Raw genomic sequence first — 9938 nt, 5'->3', positions numbered from 1 at the left:
GTCATCATAATTACCATGCCAGTGCATACAGTGATAAATTGATGTAGTTTGCTGATATAGGCCTAGTGGCCGCAATAATTAAGTAACACCTATTCACGCCGATACAAAAACATAGCGAATAAATTAAACACACGAGCAAGTGTAAATAATTTTGATGGTTATTAAGTGAAACTTTACCGAATGCATCCTAAAATATAGAAAAGTATTTCAGTTATGTACGTTTGTAAAAGACATGTGGTGTACCATTTTAATAAAAAGAAAGACTGACCTTAGATCTAGATGTCAACGTTTAACCGTTACTATTATTAGCTATGGGATATTCCAGATGTGATCACATTTATTTATCTATTTATTTATTTTATACATACGAGTTATAATGGTGTAAAATGTGTGCGAATAAAATAATAAATAAATAATTTACTAATGTAACACGCATGCATGCCACACTGAAAATCGCACCCCACCCCAGTTCGTCGAATTTTAAAATAATAATAATTATTTTTTAATTAATTAATTAATTTTTTATTATTAATTGATTAATTAATAATAATAATAATAATAATAAAATAATTAATGTATTTGTAATTATTTTATAATTATAATATATATTTTTTAAATTATATCTTTTGCTTGTTGGGATTTTTTTTTTTTTAAATTAATCATCCACAATATACAACACTAATTTACCCCGAAAACGCGCCTCTGATTACTCATAAATTTTTCTATATACTAATTAATTACAAAACGAACACCTTCGACTGGTGATGCCCAAGACAAGTTGTAAACAAAACAGGAGGCGAGGGAGGAGGCGGGGTGGTCATCTGATACCCTCATCCGCTGAGGCTAAAATATTGTTTTAAAGTTCAATATATTAGGCTATACAAGTGTCCAGGGAAATTACATTTGCTTGCATAAGTTTAAATTATACGTTATGCTTTTGTATTCGCGTGTATGCACATGCTTTATTATTTATATTTACGTTTTTAAAGCTGCAGTGTCTGGTTTCAATCGTATACAATCAAGTTCTAAGTTCAAATACAAGCATAACTGCACTTTTAATTCACTCGCGAGTTGTCGTCATTAATGCATATCGTCAAATGCTTACTAGCCAGTTCTCGCCATTTTGTAATACCGTTGTTATTTTGTTTTTGTGTTGTTTTTATATAAAGATACTCTTTAAAACTCTCAAATTCTTAAGTTGTAGTAAATAATAAAAATTAGCATAACAGTGTGTTTAAAAGTGTGAAATACAGGTAACAATCGAAAGGCGTAAATAGTCCGATGTTTAACACGTCGACATGAGCGTCTGCTGAAATTGGCTGCTAGCGTAATTGGCTGCTAGGATTTGACTGCTAGAATCCGCTCGGTTTTTGTAATGCAACAATAGCCAAAACGTACTATTTTTAGCCCAGTGGGCGCCCGCAAAAAGTGTCCCACTTTCAAAATACTGGGTTTATTTTTAACTTGGAAAAGCCAGTGTAGTGAAACCAATTCGGAGTGCGGCGTCTTATATGCACCAAACGTAATGGGATTTTCTGTTCTATATGCTTAAATAATAAAAATATTCCAGGGAATGCCGCTTTAATAATTAATACTGTCACGGGGATTCTATAATACCCGTAACTGAATAAAACACGATTGTCCAAATATCTCTCCTAACTGTATATCTATTAGATCTCTCTGTAATGGGCGGTTCAAAACCGCTTTGGCTCGTCTAGGTATGATCAGAGATAAGATCTTATATAAGCATATATTATTATAGCACGTTTAGTTCACTAGAAAACACAACAAAAACACAATACACTTTGGAATCTGTATTAACCTACGCTGACAAATGTACAGCCGCAGTAGTTAATTAATAACAACAATAATAACAACCCAGAACTGATCACTTAATTAGTTAATCTCTAGGTGTCTAGTTTACACAATATGCTAATCACTTCACCGTGACACAACACCCACACGTGTGATAATTGAGAAACGCTAACACACACACGTGCAATAATGGAGAAACGCTTCCTGGGGAACTTAATTAATAAAGGAATTACAACACTATTCCTAACTGGTTAATTTTTAATTAACCCTTACTACTCGTTCAGTAACCTTGTAACACAGAATTAATACTGGTACCTATCACAATAAAGACAATAACCTACAGTTTACCTAGGTCCTCTAGGATGACTGGCTAAGCTTTATATTACCAAATACTCGTATAATGTTAGAACAAAAAGTCTACGATTTACTTCGTCAGATGACCGAAGACACTGTCTAAAGAATATTGGTATAATACAGTATTAAAATATTTAAAGTCACATCAATCACATCAAGGTTATACACAGAGCAGAAATATATATTTACTAAAGTCACATCTGAACTAATATAGATCGTTCAGTGGACGACGACCGTTCCCCTCGGATACCTTCCGATGTCTCCTAGATATCTCTAAACCCTAGCTATTTATTATAAATCGAATATCGCCTGGGGGTACATCGCGGCACCGAATCCCTACAAGTGCTATTTCCACCGCGACCAAGCGGTATTTTTTTTCCTCAGATCGTCAGACTTAATGTCGCCAGTTCGCTAGAGATTCCATGGTCGCGCGGAGGTATTACGTAACTACTGGCCACATGGCCTCCGCATCTGGCTGGGTGTGTTTTAGAAACTGCACACGGCCGTCGCGCAGAGGTATCACGTAACAAAGTACCCACCTGGCTAAGTGCAATTTGGAACTGCACACGGCCTTCTAAAACAATTAATATCGCCACAGGCGAAAACAAAATTAAGAGCATGTACCGTCACAAATACACTTCCACCACCTTTGATAGAAATCTACAATCTTTATATGAGGTTGGATTATTCGATATACCGTACTGGTTTTGCTTTCACAAAATGTACTAAACAGGTAATAAATACTGAAAATGCACTCAAATGCAATGCCTTCAAGTTATTATTTTGCGAGTTTCACTCCCTTAATGGCGAACCGATCACGTGATTCTAAACATTTCATTTTTTTTTTTTTTTTTTTTTTTTACAATAGGTTTATGGTGGGAACGATAGCGGAGATCATGGCGGGATTATGAGTGACGGAATGTTTAACTTGGCTAACTGATTCCATGCGTCCAGATCACTCAGGACGTAGTGATGATGAAATAATGGAATAAACATGCGTCTGGAATGCATCTTTGAAAATAAACTGGGACGGTTTTATTATCACTTATGGTGATGAGCAGGCGTCTAAGTCTGCTTTCCATACGTTCAGGGACGCATGGACGCATCTTAACGCGACCCCTGTTTGGATTGCAACAACAAAAAATTTCTCCACACATTACAAGGCAGGACCAGAAACCTTGAGAATTGCAGCAACATACATTAAGCTCATACACAGGAAAGTCATCATAAATTATCAAATTCCCCCAAAATAAAGCCTCTCTAAGACTACATCAAAATTACCAAATGTTTGACATCCAATGGCCAATTGTTAATAAATCAATGTGTTCTAGTGATGTCGTTAAATAAAACAAACTTTAAATTTGCTACTACTACTTTCTACACTGAGCTGTGCCACTGAACAAAACAATAATACAATGGATAAGGGCACAGTGCAAGGAACTGAAGAGGCAGATAAACTAGCAGTCAATAGCCGAATGAGAGAATGACAATGTTACAATCATTAATACAATTCATATTAATTTTTTGCATTAAATGTCAATACCAACTAGAAACATTTTGAATTCACTAGAAACATATAACGTAAGTAATTTCAATAACTTTTAACCTGTAATAAAAATGTCTGAAGCGACCTATTTTGTATGGTATAATTTATATGTGAAGCGGTTGGTGTATGAATATTTAACTACGAACTGTGTATGGGCGCCATTTTTTTTATTACTGTCCAGATTTACCAATTACGACGTTGAAATTACAGTTATCAAATTTTGAGTGCGTAAAAATTCCATGTGTTGATAGATTTGACATGGAGAAAGTGGTTTCAATGTTTCCGGAAATGGATGAAACAGGTGTGTCGCGAGTTTCTGTGTTTACTGGCCTTGTAATTGTGGAAGTGGCGACAAGACAGGATGGTTTTGGCGTGTGTGTCACTGTGTGACTTCAAGTGGTGGATACGTATCCAAAAGCTTACCGCCCTGTGCAGAGCCGGTCATGTGACGTGTACGGGTCATTGCAGCCAGCGCTACACGGGACGGCGCTACCCAGTACGTTCATTATGTGTGTGTTCTGTCAGTTTATATCAGTATAGACCTACAAATATATCAATATTATCATACATACATTTCAATGAGCTAACGGACATTGCTAACTTTAGACCATATAAACGTTTGTCTACCGTATATAGACATGCCGTATATAGACACGTCGGTTTTGTATAGGCCCTACAGTGCTGTCCGGTGTATCGGCGCACCTAAGCATTCAAGGACCATTTTCTATGTGAACACTGAAATACTTAATAAAATGTGTCTCTCACCAATGAAGCAGTGCATAATCTGAAATACACTACAAATTGTTTTATGTCTGTAGTCAATAAACATTTTAAAATGGTGCATAAATATAGGCACCCTGTCACGGTACATGCTCTTAATTTGTTTCGCCTGTGGCGTTTTTAATTGTGTTAGGGTGCCGTGTGCAGTTTATTGCCCGTAGCCCAGGTGGACAACTTGTTACGTAATACTTCTCGCGCGATTCTTGCGTTCCAATATGCACTTAGCGAGGTGTGGAGGCCATGTGGCGAGTAGTTACGTAATACCTCTGCGAGTGCGGTTTCGACGACCGTGATTTTGGCGACGATGGCGTCAGTAGTCTGACGATCAGAGAGAAATAATACCGACTCTAAGAGAGTCAGACTATGAGATGATACGTGAGGTGCCGCCTTGTTCCCCCAGGCCAATTCTGATTTTGGAATAAATAGCTAGGATTTAGAGATATCTAGGAGAACGAATAGGAAGGCTCCGAAGGAACGTTAGTCCGTTTGGACTTTGGTAAATATCATTTCTGCTCTGTGTATAACCTTGATGTGATTGATGTGACTTAAATATTTTAATACTGTATTATACCAATATTCTTTAGACAGTGTCTTCGGTCATCTGACGAAGTAAATCGTAGACTTATTGTTCTAACATTATATGAGTATTTGGTAACATAAAGCTTAGCCAGTCATCCCAGCCGACCTGGGTAAACTGTAGGTTATTGTCTTTATTGTGATAAGTATTAATTCTGTGTTACAAGATTACTGAAGAGTAGTTAGGGTTAATTAAAAATTAACCCGTTAGGAATAGAGCTGTAATTCCTTTATTAATTAAGTTCCCCAAGAAGCGTTCTAAATTATCACACGTTACTGAACGAGTAGTAAGGGTTAATTATAAATTAACCAGTTAGGAATGGTGTTGTAATTCCTTTATTAATTAACTTCTCCTGTAAGCGTTTCTCAATTATCACACGTGTGGGTGTGGTGTAACGGTGAAGTGATTCGCATATTGTGTAACTAGACACCTAGAGATTAACTAATTAAGTGATCAGTTCTGGGTTGTTATTATTGTTGTTATAAATTGACTACTACGGCTGTACATTTGTCAGCGTAGGATAATACAGATTCCAAAGTGTATTGTGTTTTTGTTGTGTTTTCTAGAGAACTAACGTGCTATATTATATATACTTTATATAAGATCGTATCTCTGATCATACCTAGAGACGAGCCATACTAGGTTTAACAGCCTGTTACAGAGAGATCTAATAGATATACAGTTAGGAGAGATATTTTGATAATCGTGTTTTACTCAGTTACAGGAATTATAGAATCCCCGTGACAGGAGTAGAAAATTGGGGCGCTCGTCCCGGATCTGGAACGGGACATGCATATTTAAAAAAGTATTGTTTGTAAATGGGGGCTTTATAAATTAATTTTACAAATTTACCAGAAGTAGCACGTTGTTCACTAGAAAATTAATTAATAATAAGTGCGTCATATCTAAACATGGATAAGAATTTGCTGGATAGGCCTACGTTCAGTGTAGTGGAGATTAAGCGAGCACGTAAGGCCGAGTTAGTTGAAATCGCGGGTGAGCGAGAAATTGATTTAACATCAGCTAAAACTTTAGGTGATATAAAGACAATTATTATCCAGGAAGTTTTTGGTGATAGGCCTGTTATGGAAGACAGTGAGATTGTTCCAGAGATAGAGATAAATGAGTTAAGTGTGGAACAACAATTAGCTTTTAAAAAACTTGAGTACGAAAGAGAAGAACGTGCATTAGATAGAGAGAGAGAGAGAGAAAGAGAAGAGAGGGATAGAGAGAAAGAAGATAGAGATAGAGAAAAAGAAGATAGGGACAGAGAAGATAGAGATAGGGATAGAGAAGATAGAGAGAGGGATAGAGAGAGAGAGAGAGAAAGAGAAGAGAGAAATAGAGAAGATAGACATAGCGATAGAGAAAGAGAAGAGAGGGATAGAGAAAAAGAAGATAGGGATAGAGAGAGAGAGAGAGAGAAAGAGAAGAGAGAGATAGAGAAGATAGACATAGAGATAGAGAATTCCAGTTTGAAAAATTAAAAGTGGAACATGAGTTAAAGTTGAATACTGAAGAAGTTAGACGTGAGGCAGGAAATGGTTTTAACATGTCGGAGGCTTATAGATCAGTGCCTGTATTTGACGATGAGGAGGTAGACATGTTCTTTCAACTTTTTGAACGGGCCGCTAAGCAACTAAATTGGCCGCAGTCTAAGTGGACATTGTTAGCCGTGTCTAAGTTTAAGGGGAGGGCTAGTATAGCTTATAATTCAATGAGTGATGAGCGAGCAAGTCAGTACGACTTAGTTAAGGCTGCAGTGTTGAGGGCTTATGAATTACGGCCTGAGGATTATCGTTTACGGTATAGCGAGTTGAGAAAAACGCAGGGTCAGTCTTATAGTGAGTTTGTGGCTAAGAAGGCAGGGATGTTTGATAAATGGGTGGTGTCTCATCAGGTAGAGTCATATACCGAGTTACGGGAGTTGTTGATCTTACAGGACATTAAAAATGGATTACCAGTTAGCTTACGTATTCATTTAGAGGATCGTGATGTCAAAAAGATAGAGGAGGCAGGCATAGTGGCAGATGATTACGTGTTAATACACAAAGCTCAGGCAGTACCGGGTAGCTCTTTACAACAGGGTGATAAGAAGAAATTTCAGCCAGGTTTTGCCCGGGAAAGTAACTATCGGGGAGAGTCATCTAGTTGGTCAGCTAGTCAGGCAAGGAATGCACCTGGTGGGCAAAGTAAGGATAGACCTGCATTATCAGCCAATGCACGAACTTTTCGTCCACAGTGCAGTTACTGTAAAAAGGATAACCATCTTATCGGAGACTGTTTTAAAAGGAAACGTGATAATGCGCAAGTGGTCGGTTTAGTGAGGTCAGCTCCGTTAGCGAGAGAGTTAATGGTTAGTCCCATGGCAGAGAAAGTAAACCCGTATGTGTCCACTGGTATGGTTTGTGATGTGAAACAAGAGTTGTGTCCTAAGGCAATATCAATCTATAGAGATACCGGGTGTAGTCAGAGTCTGATAACGCAAGAGTGTTTAGCTGGTATTGAAAATTCAGACATAGGACGTAGTTTGGCTTTAAGCTCAGTTACTGGAGAAAAAATGGTTGTCCGGTTACATAAGGTTTTCTTGTGTTCGAAGTTTGTGACGGGACCAGTCGTTATGGGTGTTGTGAAGGACTTGCCTGTTGAAAACATAGGAGTTTTGTTGGGAAATGATTTGACTAGTCAGTGTTGTCAGCCGAAATGTGACCAACTGTTAATTAAAGACAGCACGTTACCAATAGAAGAGTGTGAGGTTGATGAGATTAAATATCCTGCGTGTGTAATGACTAGGGATATGACCAGTAGGTTAGCACAAGACGCAGAGGATATTTGTGATTTGTCTGATACGTGTGTGAGCCATGACATTGGAGTGGATGAGGTTATCAGTAAAATGGTAGATAAGTCAACTGACAAATTAAATGTGGTGGAACCTGTTGATCTCCCGCAGAGGGGAATTGAACCAGTTGTGTTTGATAGAGGGGACTTACCTTGTATTAGACAAGAGTTAGTACTAGAGCAGGGGGCTGATCCAAATTTGTTGGCAGCTCGCACTACCTTGTTAACTGTGGACAAGGGAGCATTAATAAATAAGAGAGTTAGAAATCGGAGGTTGCCGGCGACCGAACTAGCTAGGACGCAACTGAGCCATGCTCAGAGCAAAATAAAATCAGTGTTTGATAGGAAGGCTAAGAGTCGGGAATTTAAACCAGGGGATAAGGTGCTGCTGTACCTTCCCATTAAACGGGGTTCTGTGCAGAATAGGTATTTCGGGCCCTAAGTTGTGCACAAACGGGTTAATGAGACAGGTTATGTGATAAACACTCCTGATAGGGTTAGGAAACGTAGGTATTGTCACATCAATTTGCTAAAAGGTTATTTTGACAGACTGCCGATAGTTCCAGAGAGACCGGTCCAAATTGAGAGACACTCAATTTCCTGTGATGACGTCAAGACTGCAGAGGTCAAGTTGGCCAACGGCCAGATTCTAGCAGACTTGAACCCCCAGCGAGCAAAGCTGACTACATTGATACAAGTCAATGTTTCCATTTGTCGGGACCTTCCAACGGTTACCAATACCTTAAGCCAAGATGTGCGCTTGGAACCCAACGCTACACAGATTCGACAGCATGCCTATCGGAGAAAACCTGGAAAACGTGCGACGCTGAAAAGGAAGAACACGAAGTTCCATTGGTCAGGTGAATGCGAGAAGTCATTCAACCGTCTCAAGCAGAGGCGCTACTCGTCTCCCGTGATGGCAGCACCAGACTACCGAGTGCCGTTCAAGCTAGCTGTGGGTGCCAGTGACGTGGGTGCTGGAGCTGTGCTGTTCCCAGAAGATGAAGTCGGACTGGACCATCCTAATGAAAGCCTCCAACCAGAGAGTTTTGAGATGGAGTCTTCGTCTGCAGAAATTCCCAATTACCATTGGACATATCAAGGGCACATCCAGTGTAATCGCTGATGCCCTGTCCCGAAGTTGAACGTTATGATAATGTGTTGACATTCTTTATTTCTGTTTTGTTTATATATATTTTTGTATACCAGGGACTCAGAGACTCAGTGTGATTACTGGTAGTCACCTTATTATTACATGTGTTATAAATGCCCGTATGCGTCGGTTAACGCACCCTTTTTGTTTTAATGTAGTATATTTCCCTATTCCTAGAGTAGAGGAAATATCCTTTTTGAGGTGGGGGTGTGTCACGGTACATGCTCTTAATTTGTTTCGCCTGTGGCGTTTTTAATTGTGTTAGGGTGCCGTGTGCAGTTTATTGCCCGTAGCCCAGGTGGACAACTTGTTACGTAATACTTCTCGCGCGATTCTTGCGTTCCAATATGCACTTAGCGAGGTGTGGAGGCCATGTGGCGAGTAGTTACGTAATACCTCTGCGAGTGCGGTTTCGACGACCGTGATTTTGGCGACGATGGCGTCAGTAGTCTGACGATCAGAGAGAAATAATACCGACTCTAAGAGAGTCAGACTATGAGATGATACGTGAGGTGCCGCCTTGTTCCCCCAGGCCAATTCTGATTTTGGAATAAATAGCTAGGATTTAGAGATATCTAGGAGAACGAATAGGAAGGCTCCGAAGGAACGTTAGTCCGTTTGGACTTTGGTAAATATCATTTCTGCTCTGTGTATAACCTTGATGTGATTGATGTGACTTAAATATTTTAATACTGTATTATACCAATATTCTTTAGACAGTGTCTTCGGTCATCTGACGAAGTAAATCGTAGACTTATTGTTCTAACATTATATGAGTATTTGGTAACATAAAGCTTAGCCAGTCATCCCAGCCGACCTGGGTAAACTGTAGGTTATTGTCTTTATTGTGATAAGTATTAATTCTGTGTTACAAG

This window comes from Gigantopelta aegis, chromosome 13 (assembly GCF_016097555.1).
Source record: "Gigantopelta aegis isolate Gae_Host chromosome 13, Gae_host_genome, whole genome shotgun sequence".
Taxonomy (NCBI): domain Eukaryota; kingdom Metazoa; phylum Mollusca; class Gastropoda; order Neomphalida; family Peltospiridae; genus Gigantopelta; species Gigantopelta aegis.
Note: the sequence above shows the minus strand (reverse complement) of the source record.